The 10,038-nt window shown below is 47.1% G+C and overlaps 1 protein-coding gene across 2 annotated transcripts in view; it reads left to right on the forward strand.

Moving 5' to 3' along the window:
- Positions 1 to 320: 320 nt before the first annotated feature.
- The window catches only part of TNRC6B (trinucleotide repeat containing adaptor 6B), a 192,461-nt gene continuing 182,743 nt past the window's right edge, over positions 321 to 10,038 (forward strand). For both annotated transcript variants that reach the window (XM_045290253.1, XM_045290265.1), the window contains exon 1: positions 321 to 399. The gene's annotated coding sequence lies outside the window, so the exon portion shown is untranslated. The remainder of the gene's footprint in view (positions 400 to 10,038) is intronic.

Raw genomic sequence — 10,038 nt, forward strand, 5'->3', positions numbered from 1 at the left:
TTGGCTTGCAGTTAAATTCCTTCTCTGCCTCTACCTTCACGGGACTGTCTTCCCTCTCCACCCGGCAGCGTCTCTTCTGCAAGGGTATCGGCTATATTGGATTAAGACCTACCCACCCCGGTATGGTCTCCTAGTGACTGGTAATATCTTTAAAGACCCTGTTTCCAAATAAGGGCATGCCTGAGACTGGGTCGTCGGCGTGCATGTGGGAGAACCCAGTTCAACCCAAAGCAGCGCCTGAACTCAGAGCTTGTTTGCCTCACGTCCCCTGGTATCATGTTCCGAGCATGTGGCTCATTGTGATTTCTTTTTCTTTCCAGGATTTTGTTTCTTTGCACTGAATGTAGCCTACCTAGACTCATCTTCACGGGCTTGTGTTGCCCCAGGATACTGTCAAAGGTAAGTTTTTAATATTTCTATCCACTACATAATGACAATGAAATAGGAGAGTCTCCATCTTAAAAAGCAGCCAAGTGTATGAGGGTGTACTGCCCCCCCCAACGGAATTTTTTCCCAAAGCTATATATTTAACTTTTTTTTTTTTTGCAAAACAACCTTATCACCTTTGAAGTACTCTCCATTACACTTAATATGTTTGTCAAATCTGCAATTCTGTTCTTGGAAACATATTTCAAACTCATCTGTTTGGATGGCCGACAGCACCTCCCTCATTTTTTTTCTTCACCTCTTCTACATTGTCAAATTGCTGTCATTTCATGTCCCTCTTCATTCAAGGAAACAAAAAGAAGTCACACAAAGTGAGGGCAGGTGAGTAAGATGTGTGGGGCAAGAGAGAAATGCTGCTTTTTGCCCCAACCTAGCACAGTGAGATAGCTGTGTGAGCAGGTAAATTGTCATGGTGGCAAAATCATTCCCCATCTGCCACAAATAAGGCCTTTTTGTCACACACTGTTAAACAGTCTCTTCAGAGCCTCTAAATAGAAAGCTTGATTAACAGTCTGACCTGGTGGAACAAACTCCAAATATACTACAAGTTGACATTTTTGTTTGTTCGAGAAATTGAGGTTTGTCATCGGTCAATTTCACCTTTTTTAAAACAAGAAAACCACACATACAGCGTTTCCCAGAGCGCTGTCCTTATAAGTTGTGTTCACAACAGTTTCTGTGGCATTTTTCCCGAGCAGGAAACAAAATTTCATAGTTGCATGCTGTTCTCTTAAATCAGTCAACACAAAAAAAAACAAAGTTGGAGCAAAACTGCTTTTATGAAAAAATTCACAGTGACCAGAGTGAACCTTATCAGGTGACACCACTGGGTACACTAACTCAGAGCGAAAGCTATGCTCCGTTTTTGGGGGGTACCCCCTCATATATTCTGAGGCTGTTGCTCCTTTCCCGCCATCTTACAGGGCAAGGAATGGGGCCATCACATGAACCCTATGCTCTCCTGCTTGGGTTGTACCTGCTCCCAGTCTCTTTAAAAGGCCCTTATTTTATTCTGAGGTCACCATAGGATTTGGAGGGCCTCCATCTAGAAAGCTTAGAGCTTGGTTATTAGACTTGTCAGTCCCATTGTTTTATACAAGTCTGTTGCCAGCTTCTCCGCCCACGAGGTTCCCCTGCTCCAGTCTGTGGCCCATGGTAGTGCCCAGGTGGGGGTTCTAACCAGACCTGTACTCCCACCACTCTCTGGCTTAAGCAGTGCTCGCTCATGGCGCCCAGTTACTACACATGAAACCTTCCAAATTCCTTCTCAGCCACGTTTCTGGGGTCTGTCTTAATGACTGCCAGTAAGCTTACCCAACCACTTTGTTTCTCATTTGGATCCTGGTTTTTCACAGCTCGGTGCTGGTGGATGCTTGTCTCCTTTGCTTAGAGTTCAGAAGGGGGAGCAGGGTGCTGCTATCTGCCGTTCCTCTGTGTAGCTTTGCTGTGGCCCCTTCCCTCCCCAGGAGCCCCGCGCAAAATGTTTTCATCTGTGTCCTAACGCACCCACGCCCCGTAAAAACCATCATGACAGTAGTAGAGCATTTAGTGTTTCACAGTGTAGTTATTTATTTGCACCTACCTCCAGTGCTCACTGGAAACCCTTTGAGCCACCTTGGAAAGGTGCTGGCGTTTCCAGAGTCTGTAGACTGCTGTCACTCCCCTCGATATACCTCATTTAACCCTTATCTTTTATTCCACTTCCTGGCTGGAGTGATGGATGAGAATACTGAGCATTAGAAAGTACCATGTCTAAGATTACATAGCTGATAAATGAGAAGAATGGTTCTCCTTCTAAGACCAAGTTTATTCTACTACACACTAGCCCAATACCGTCTGAAAAGTGGTAGAAACTCCGGAAACATTTACTGAATGAATAGTGCCTGCGTTTTCAATATTGATGGACATTAGTTGATCAGCTCCATCATTCTTAGATAAAGATGTATGAAATGGCTCTTAAATGCCAGATACACTGCTCTGGGCAGACCGTGCATACAGAGCTGTAGTGCCTGATGCCAGAGGATTGGTGGTCTAACAGGAGAGGCATCTCTGGGAGGAAATGAGCCCATAAAGGGTTGCAGATGTTACAAGAGAATTCCAGCTCAGCCTAGAGATGGGTCAGGGAAGACTGTCACAGCTGAGTCTGGACCACTGAGGAGGTTTTCACTGGAGGCACCAGGGAAGGACATGGCAGAGGGAGGGAGTACTGTGAGCAAAACAAGGAACCGGGGACGATCCGGTGGATCCGGTGGGGGTGCGAAGCTGGAAGTGGTGCATCTGGCCCGAACAAAGGGGACAACAGTGAGCTGGCAGAGGAGCATGTAGACAGGTGAAGGCTTTGAAAAGAGTAATGTGTTTGCCAACCTTGTAGAAGACCTGGCACTGATGCCTGGTGACATTACTCCACTTAGTCATTAGCAAGCATTTGTCAAGTCCTCTCCTTGGGGCCCTGAGCATTGTAACAGTTATAACCATCTATCACTTGCCACGTATGGCAAACTGGTGATATCTCTGAGGTGGGATGATGTGCTGAAGCAGAAGTCAAATGCTCATGTTGTCACATTGTCAGAGGACAGCGTTAGCAACACTCGGTCTCATCTCCAGTTTGTGTTCACCTCCACAGTGGCACTGGTCTGACCTAGAGCAGGTATCCCCGCAGAGACCTTAATATGTGCCCTGGGCACCACTTGAGGGGGTGCCACTAACCAATTTCTGTTCACCATCCAGTTTAAATCGCCTGCCCGAGAGCTCATTTAGCAAGTTAAACCAGTACTTTTGTATTTGAAAGCCTCCACGGGCAGGCTGTGTGATCCTGCTCTGCTGTGTGTAAGAAGAGAAGATATTGAAAAGCATGATTTTGATCCCTTGTAGACCAGTTCTCATCAGTGAAAGCAAAGAAGGGGTAGTTGTTATTTTCATAGTGCACCATCATGTGTTCAGTAAAACATGAATGTGCTTGACTTGTATGTTTGAGCCCATATTATGGTAAAGTTGCCTGAAAGATGGGATCAGACCAGGGAGTGGGGGGTGGGCAGAATTTGAATAGGGTACAGAGTTGGTGCTTGCCATAGGTGCTATTTTATGTAGGTGTGCCTGTGGGTGCCCAGGAGCAAGGGAGAGGATGGGGCTGGAATAGTCAAGCCTGGGCCCTCCTTTTCTCCTCACTGATCATTTTCACTCCTAACAGCGTGTCATTTCACTCCTAACAGCATGAGTTAGGAGTGTGTGATGAGGGCAGGAATATTACACGATCTCACACTAGGAAGAAAGCTTCAGGAGTCGGAGGGAAACTCCAAGTCTGCTTCCTTTGTCAGTGAAGATACTGGTCCTAACCAGATGGTGGGTCAGGAATAGGCCTGCCCTCTGTAGGAGAGAGGTGATGGGTGGTCAATCAGACTAGACTTGCCCCAGCTTTTATGAAGATAACCCCCTCTCCCAGCCATTGTTCTCAGGAATTCTTTGGGACATTGGGTGGACAAAATAGATTTTATCACCAGAAAATTCTAAATGGATCAGAACCGTGTGCTATTAGATGCCATTGAGTTGGTTCCGACTCATAGCAACCCATGGTACAAGAACAGAATGAAACGTTGCTTGGTTGCGCTGTTCCCTTTGCTGTTCTGTTGCACGCCCTTCGTGTTTTGCCTCAGTGTGGTAGGGTCAGATCAGGCACAATTCCTGCACCGTGTCTCCAGTGTTGTCCCCTGTAGCACTATGGGTCAATAAGGGTTGTTGTGTCTCGTTGTGAGGCCAGCCCTATGGTCTGCTCTGTGCATTGGCTGCTCTGAGCAGGAGAATGGTCCTCGGGGCTTGGTGGGCCAGTATGTGCTCAACTCTCTCTTCCTCTCCCTTTGTTTGCTCCTGTGTGCTCTGATTAGACATGCCCCTCTAAAACTGGAAATCTTTATGAAAACAGAAAGTCTCATCTTTCATCCAAGAAACAGCTTGGTGAGTTCAATTGCTGGCCTTGCTGTTAGTAGCCCAATGCATAACCCGATCCACCAAACCAAACCCAAGCCCCTGCATGGAGTCAATTCTGACTCATAGCAACCTTAAAACCAGGGAGGCCCTTTACCTGTCCTGCTACGATCTTTGGCAAGACTGAGCCCTGGGTTCTGGAAGTACTGTTTCAGTAGACGTAACTGCCCTTGGGCTGAAGGTAGACTCATTTTCTGAATTCAGTGATGGCATCAGAAGGGAAGCCTACCGCCCTCCGAAAAGCAGTTACTCTTAGTAAAATGATGTTTCCAGAAAACAAGCTTCAGTCTTGCCAGAGATCAGAGGACAGGTGGCAGCTTTCAGTTCACATATTGGAGCTTAGATTCTGAGTAGGGTGTTTTTAGAAGGGTACTGTTTACAGTGAAAGCCCTAAATCCTTAGCTTGAATTCTGACCACTGACTAGCAAGTGCATTTGCATGTAGATTAACTACCCTTCCCATAGCCATCCAGAGAGGGGCAGTCTTTCCCTTAGGAACTTGCCTAGGTGTGCCCATCATTGGAATTGGGGTCCTAAGATCACATGATCCTGAGTCATACCCTCACTACTTTGAATAGAGAGTCCGGAAACCAATCTTGTAAGCTCTCCTGCTGAGCATAAAATGTACGTGTCCCAATCATGATCCCAGTCACATGTTGGCAGTCCTACCTGCAACTGTGATGTATTGATCTGCTGATGATGATCATGCTCTTGTGACAGTTTTCCCTGTCCTCCCATGTCCTATTTAAGTGGCCTGTTTTCTATAAATTCTTGGACGCCATTTTGGCCTCATACCAAGTCTCCCTTATCCAGATGAATTGTCTTTGTTCTGCTTAAGACTTAAATGTGTCTCCATGTATTATATTTGAGTTTGGTTTCTTTCTTTTAATCATTTTATTGGGGACTCGTACAACTCCTATCACAATCCATATACATCAATTGTGTAAAGCACATTTGTACATATGTTGCCCTCATCATTCTCAGAACATTTTCTTTCTACTTGAGCCCTTAGTATCAGCTCCTCATTTTTCCCCTCCCTCCCCGCTTCCCTTCCCTCACGAACCCTTGATAATTTATAAATTATTATTTTTTAATGTCCTACACTGCCCTACGTGCCCCTTCACCCACTTTTCTGTTGTCTGTCCCCCAGGGAGGGGTTATATGGAGATCCCCCTTTTTGCCCCCCTTCCCTCCACCCTCCCAATATCGATTGGAGTTTGGTTTCTTTTTCCCACAGCACCCACTAGTCCAGCAAGTCCAGAACCCATGGCTCGGAGCCTTGTACCTGATGTGAAAAGCCCCCAGCAGGAAGGTTGGAGCAGTGTCTTGACCGTGGGAAGGTGCTGTAGGAAGGTGCTGTGGGCTTGGGAGAGAGCCAGAAACCAGCCAGACCTAGAAGCAGAATCTTCGGTGTAGTAGGCACAAGAGAACTTGTGCTTACTCTGCTGATTGGGGCCTCCAGCACCGATCAGCTGCCTTGCAGTTTACACACAGCGCATAATTGTTCCCCTCCCTCTGGGCTCCAAGTCCTGCACGAAGACGGTCTCTTTTTCCCCAAAGTCTAATCTTGGCCTCAGCAGTGGCTGCTTAGGAAAAGCTGTTCGTGCATAATTCAAGGTCAGGCAGCAGCCCTCTGTGGAAGGAAGCCACCGAGCCTGCTAATAATGCCCGGCTCGCTCTGCTGAGGCCAGCACTGGCGGCATTTGCTTGCTCGGCCAGAGTGGCCCACGCAGTGTGCCGCGATCTGAAAGGCCGTGTTTAACTGAACTTTCAGCACCCCCACCCCCACCGCCAGGCTGACCTGTGGCTGTTTTCCCTGCCCAAACCTGAAAGCACCCAGCCTTTGTGGAGGCTTCTATGCCAAGTGCATGCAGCCTTGTCTCTATAGAAACCGCAGCCTCCAACCGGTTCACTCCGGTCCCAGTCCCTGCTGAGAGTTTACTGTTTCCACCCCAGACGGACTAGCTCTGAGTCCACATTTTCGCACCATCCGGAAGAGTCACCTGGAGAGCAGGAGGAAGCTCAGGCTCTGATTCAGAACACAGGGGGAAATGCTCGCCCAGAGTGAAGCCACTCAAAGGGCTGGCTGGGTCTTCCTCGTTCAGTCAGGACAACGACGTGAAACCAGAACAGACTCCGATTGGTGAAATATGAGTGAGCCGCAACTGGGATGGGGAAAATGGCAGCTGACGCCCTGCTGGAAATGGAATCTGCTTCTTGAGAGCCAAGTGTGGACACCACCGCGGGAGCTTCTTAGAGTTCGTAGAAAAAGTCTATTAAGAAACAAGGCGGCATGCAACCAAATCTTTTCACCTGCAGAGTCGGGTATAACTAACTGCCTGTCTCGAAGATGGCAGCTGACCCCGCTGTTTTAACCGGAGGTAGCTTCCTGTGCCTCTGCCTAGATTCCCATTTCAGACCTTCCACCTGAATTGCTGTCCTGTTCCAGTTATCATTCCGGTACACCCACTTTTACAGATTGGGATCTGTTCCAGTTGTACTGCATTGGCCATGTCCGAACCAGTTCGAGCCAACTCAAAGCCCTGGAAAAACCTTTAACTGACAATGAGGTTGCCTTAACTACAGTCACTGCCAAGGTCAAAATACTGGGATTTTGTAATTTCTAAGCCTCAAACTCGGCCTCAGTAGTTAAGAGCTAATGCACAACTGTAAACCTCTTAAAATGTGGTCTAATGTAAACCTCTTAAAAACTCGAGGTCAAAACACTTTGCCCCTAAGAAAACCCCCCAAAACCCCACTTTGCCACCTCACTAAAGTCCAAGGCCCAATGTCCTGGACCCTGTAGATCCCTCAGAAATTCCTCCTGCATTTTTTTTCCTCCTGCATTTTGCTCTCAAATTTTCTGTTTCTTAATATTCCAGGCCCCTGCACCAAATTGATGGTTTCTGAAAGGCTCAACCAATAGCGCTCCGCTTGCTTGGACTCTGTTCCAGTTGAGATATAAAACAAGAATAAGGGAGCCCATATGTATTAGTCTGGGTACTTTGGAGAAACAAATCCACAGCAACTCATGTATAAGAGAGAGTTTTATGCAAAGAAAATGTGCATCACGAAAACATCCCAACCCAATGCTGCCCAAGCCCACAAGTCCAACATTAACCCATACCCAACACCAGTCCACAAAGTCCTCCACCTCACAAAACAGAGGCAATAATGCCGACTGCAGGAGGAAAGCTGAGTCAGTGAACGTGTAAGCATCTCAGCACTGGCAGGGGTCTCCACACGGCTGCTCCAGCACCCAGGGCTGCATCGGGATAGATCCATGCGGCTTCTCCTTGGGGATGTCTTGTAGGAAGTCAATCTTGCAAGCTGAAGCAGGGAACTGCTAAGGCAGCTGCACCCGATACAACCATCACAAAACAAGAGACCCAAGAACTAGAAAGGCGAGGCTTCACCACCCATTTATCCCTCTGCCTTTCAACCAGCACCACATGTGATTATTGGCCAGGCTGGCACAGTTAACTAACTCACCATACATAGCATTACCTCCATCACCAGTCAAGCTATGGTGGAGAATGTGGCTTTTATCTACAGGCTCCTGAATGTCAGAACAGAGTTTCAGAATTCTACACATTTACCTCATCACAAAGTAGTGGTGACATCGCATCCCCTCACATTGATGGGTCATTGGCTTCCAAGGTGAAGAGAGAGAAGAACTGAGCAGCTTATGACCTGTTTTTCAAATTTACCCGTGGAGAAAGGTGCTGTATCCTCCGCGAGTGGAGGATGGGACAAGGAAGGAGGTGAAGGAGAACGTTAGCACACTTTTTCTACCACAAGCTCAGATGGAAAACCAAAACCCAAACTCATTGCCCTCTAGTCGATGCCGACTCATAGCAATCCTGTGGGACAGGATAGAGCTGCCCCTGTTCCGTCTGAGACTGGGACTCTTTACAGGAGTAGAACAGCTTGTCTTTCTCCTTGGAGGGCCTGCTGCATGTGGAACTGCAGGCTTTGTGGACTGCAGCCCAGTGTGTAGCCACTGCGCCCCCAGGACCCCTTGGTTCAGATGGAAGTGGGGAAGAAGCCATTGGAGATTGACAGAAAGGGGAGTAAGAATACCGTGTAGAACAGGGGTCAGCAAACTATAGCTCAAGAGCCATCTGCAGCTCCGAAGTAAAACTGAAAATGAAAATAAAGCTATCATAGTTTTATTTATAAAATTTTTTAAATGTTATATTCAGATAATAGTGATTTCATTTGTAAAAGTATATTTATGTCTCAAATAATTTTAAAAATAATTATGAGGGACAAGATTGACTCTTCCATCTCAAAAGTTTGCCAACCCCTAGTGTAGAAGATGCATCCTGAGTTGGCCCTCAGAGTGTTTTTATTGAGCACCGGCTGTGTACAGATACGAGGGCATTTCAGAAAGTTCATAGAAAAATTCCATTATCTTTTCATTCCATTTCCCCACCAACTTTTTGAAGCCCTCTTATATGTTATCAATTCATCCTCAGAAGAACTATATCCTTCAATTTCAGTAGGGAAACTGCAACCCAGACTTAAATGAACTTGATTGAATTCTGGGTTCCTGAGGGCATCACAGCAAACAGACCCTGAGAGTGAGCCGAGCAATGGCAAGGTCGCCACCAGTGCTGTCAGCTGGGTAGCTCCGTGTCCTTCGTCGGCTTCCTTTGGTTCTCTCTCTTGCACATCACTGGAAATTTGAGGGTTGAGGTCGTAGAAGGTAAGATTTGGTTTAGGCTTTGAAGGATGAGTGGGATCTTGGGAGGAAACGATGGATTCAGGGGATGTAAGGCAACCATCTTGGATAAAGTCTTCAGGTAGAGAGTTCCGGGGGGAGGGGGAGACAGTTGTCATTGGCTATTTTGACATCTGTGGTTTACCTTCCTTCCTCAAAACAGATCAGGAATCAGAAGTGCCCACTTGGCCGTGGATCTCTTGACAGGTCCCTGGGAAGCCTCTTCTAGAATCTAAGCCAGGAGCCTAAGCAGCTACATTAATTAGGAGGTTGGGCCTAGGTGGCACTGTTGGGTAGGTCTAGGACTGGTCGCTGTAAGGTCGGCACTTCAAATCCCCCAGCTGCTCTGAAGGAGAAAGATGACGCTGCCTGCTCCCTGTTTAGGGTTGCTGTGAACCGGCTTACTGGCAGTACGTTTGGTTTTGGCTTTTCCCAAGGGACAGTGGCCCTTAGTCACCCTTCAGGTGTGGAACTGAACCCACCCTGTGTTAGTGATCAACCAGCTAAGATCAGAAGGGCGCCATTTCCTCAAGGACAAAGTTCAGAGGGTTAGGGCCAGGAGAACAGATAGACACCTGGACACATGAGAAGGTACACTGCGGGACGGCAATGGACGAGGTGACACAGCGTTGTGTGGGGATCGTGGAATGATGTGTTCTCCAGTTACACCCAGTTACAGTAGAAAGTTTAAAAAAGGCAGTGGGACGCCTAACCCAGCATTTTCCCTTTTATATTTTTTAAGCTAGTCCACTTTTTTTTATTAAATACTTTTATTGGGGCCTCTTACAGCTCTTTTCACAATCCATTCATTCATTGTGTCAAGCACATTTGTGCATGTGCTGCCATCATCATTTTCAAAGCATTTTCTTTCTCCTTGAGCCCTTGGTA

This window comes from Echinops telfairi, unplaced genomic scaffold (assembly GCF_000313985.2).
Source record: "Echinops telfairi isolate 266 unplaced genomic scaffold, ASM31398v2 ScPeMD7_2;HRSCAF=8, whole genome shotgun sequence".
In the NCBI taxonomy this organism is placed as follows: Eukaryota; Metazoa; Chordata; class Mammalia; order Afrosoricida; family Tenrecidae; genus Echinops; species Echinops telfairi.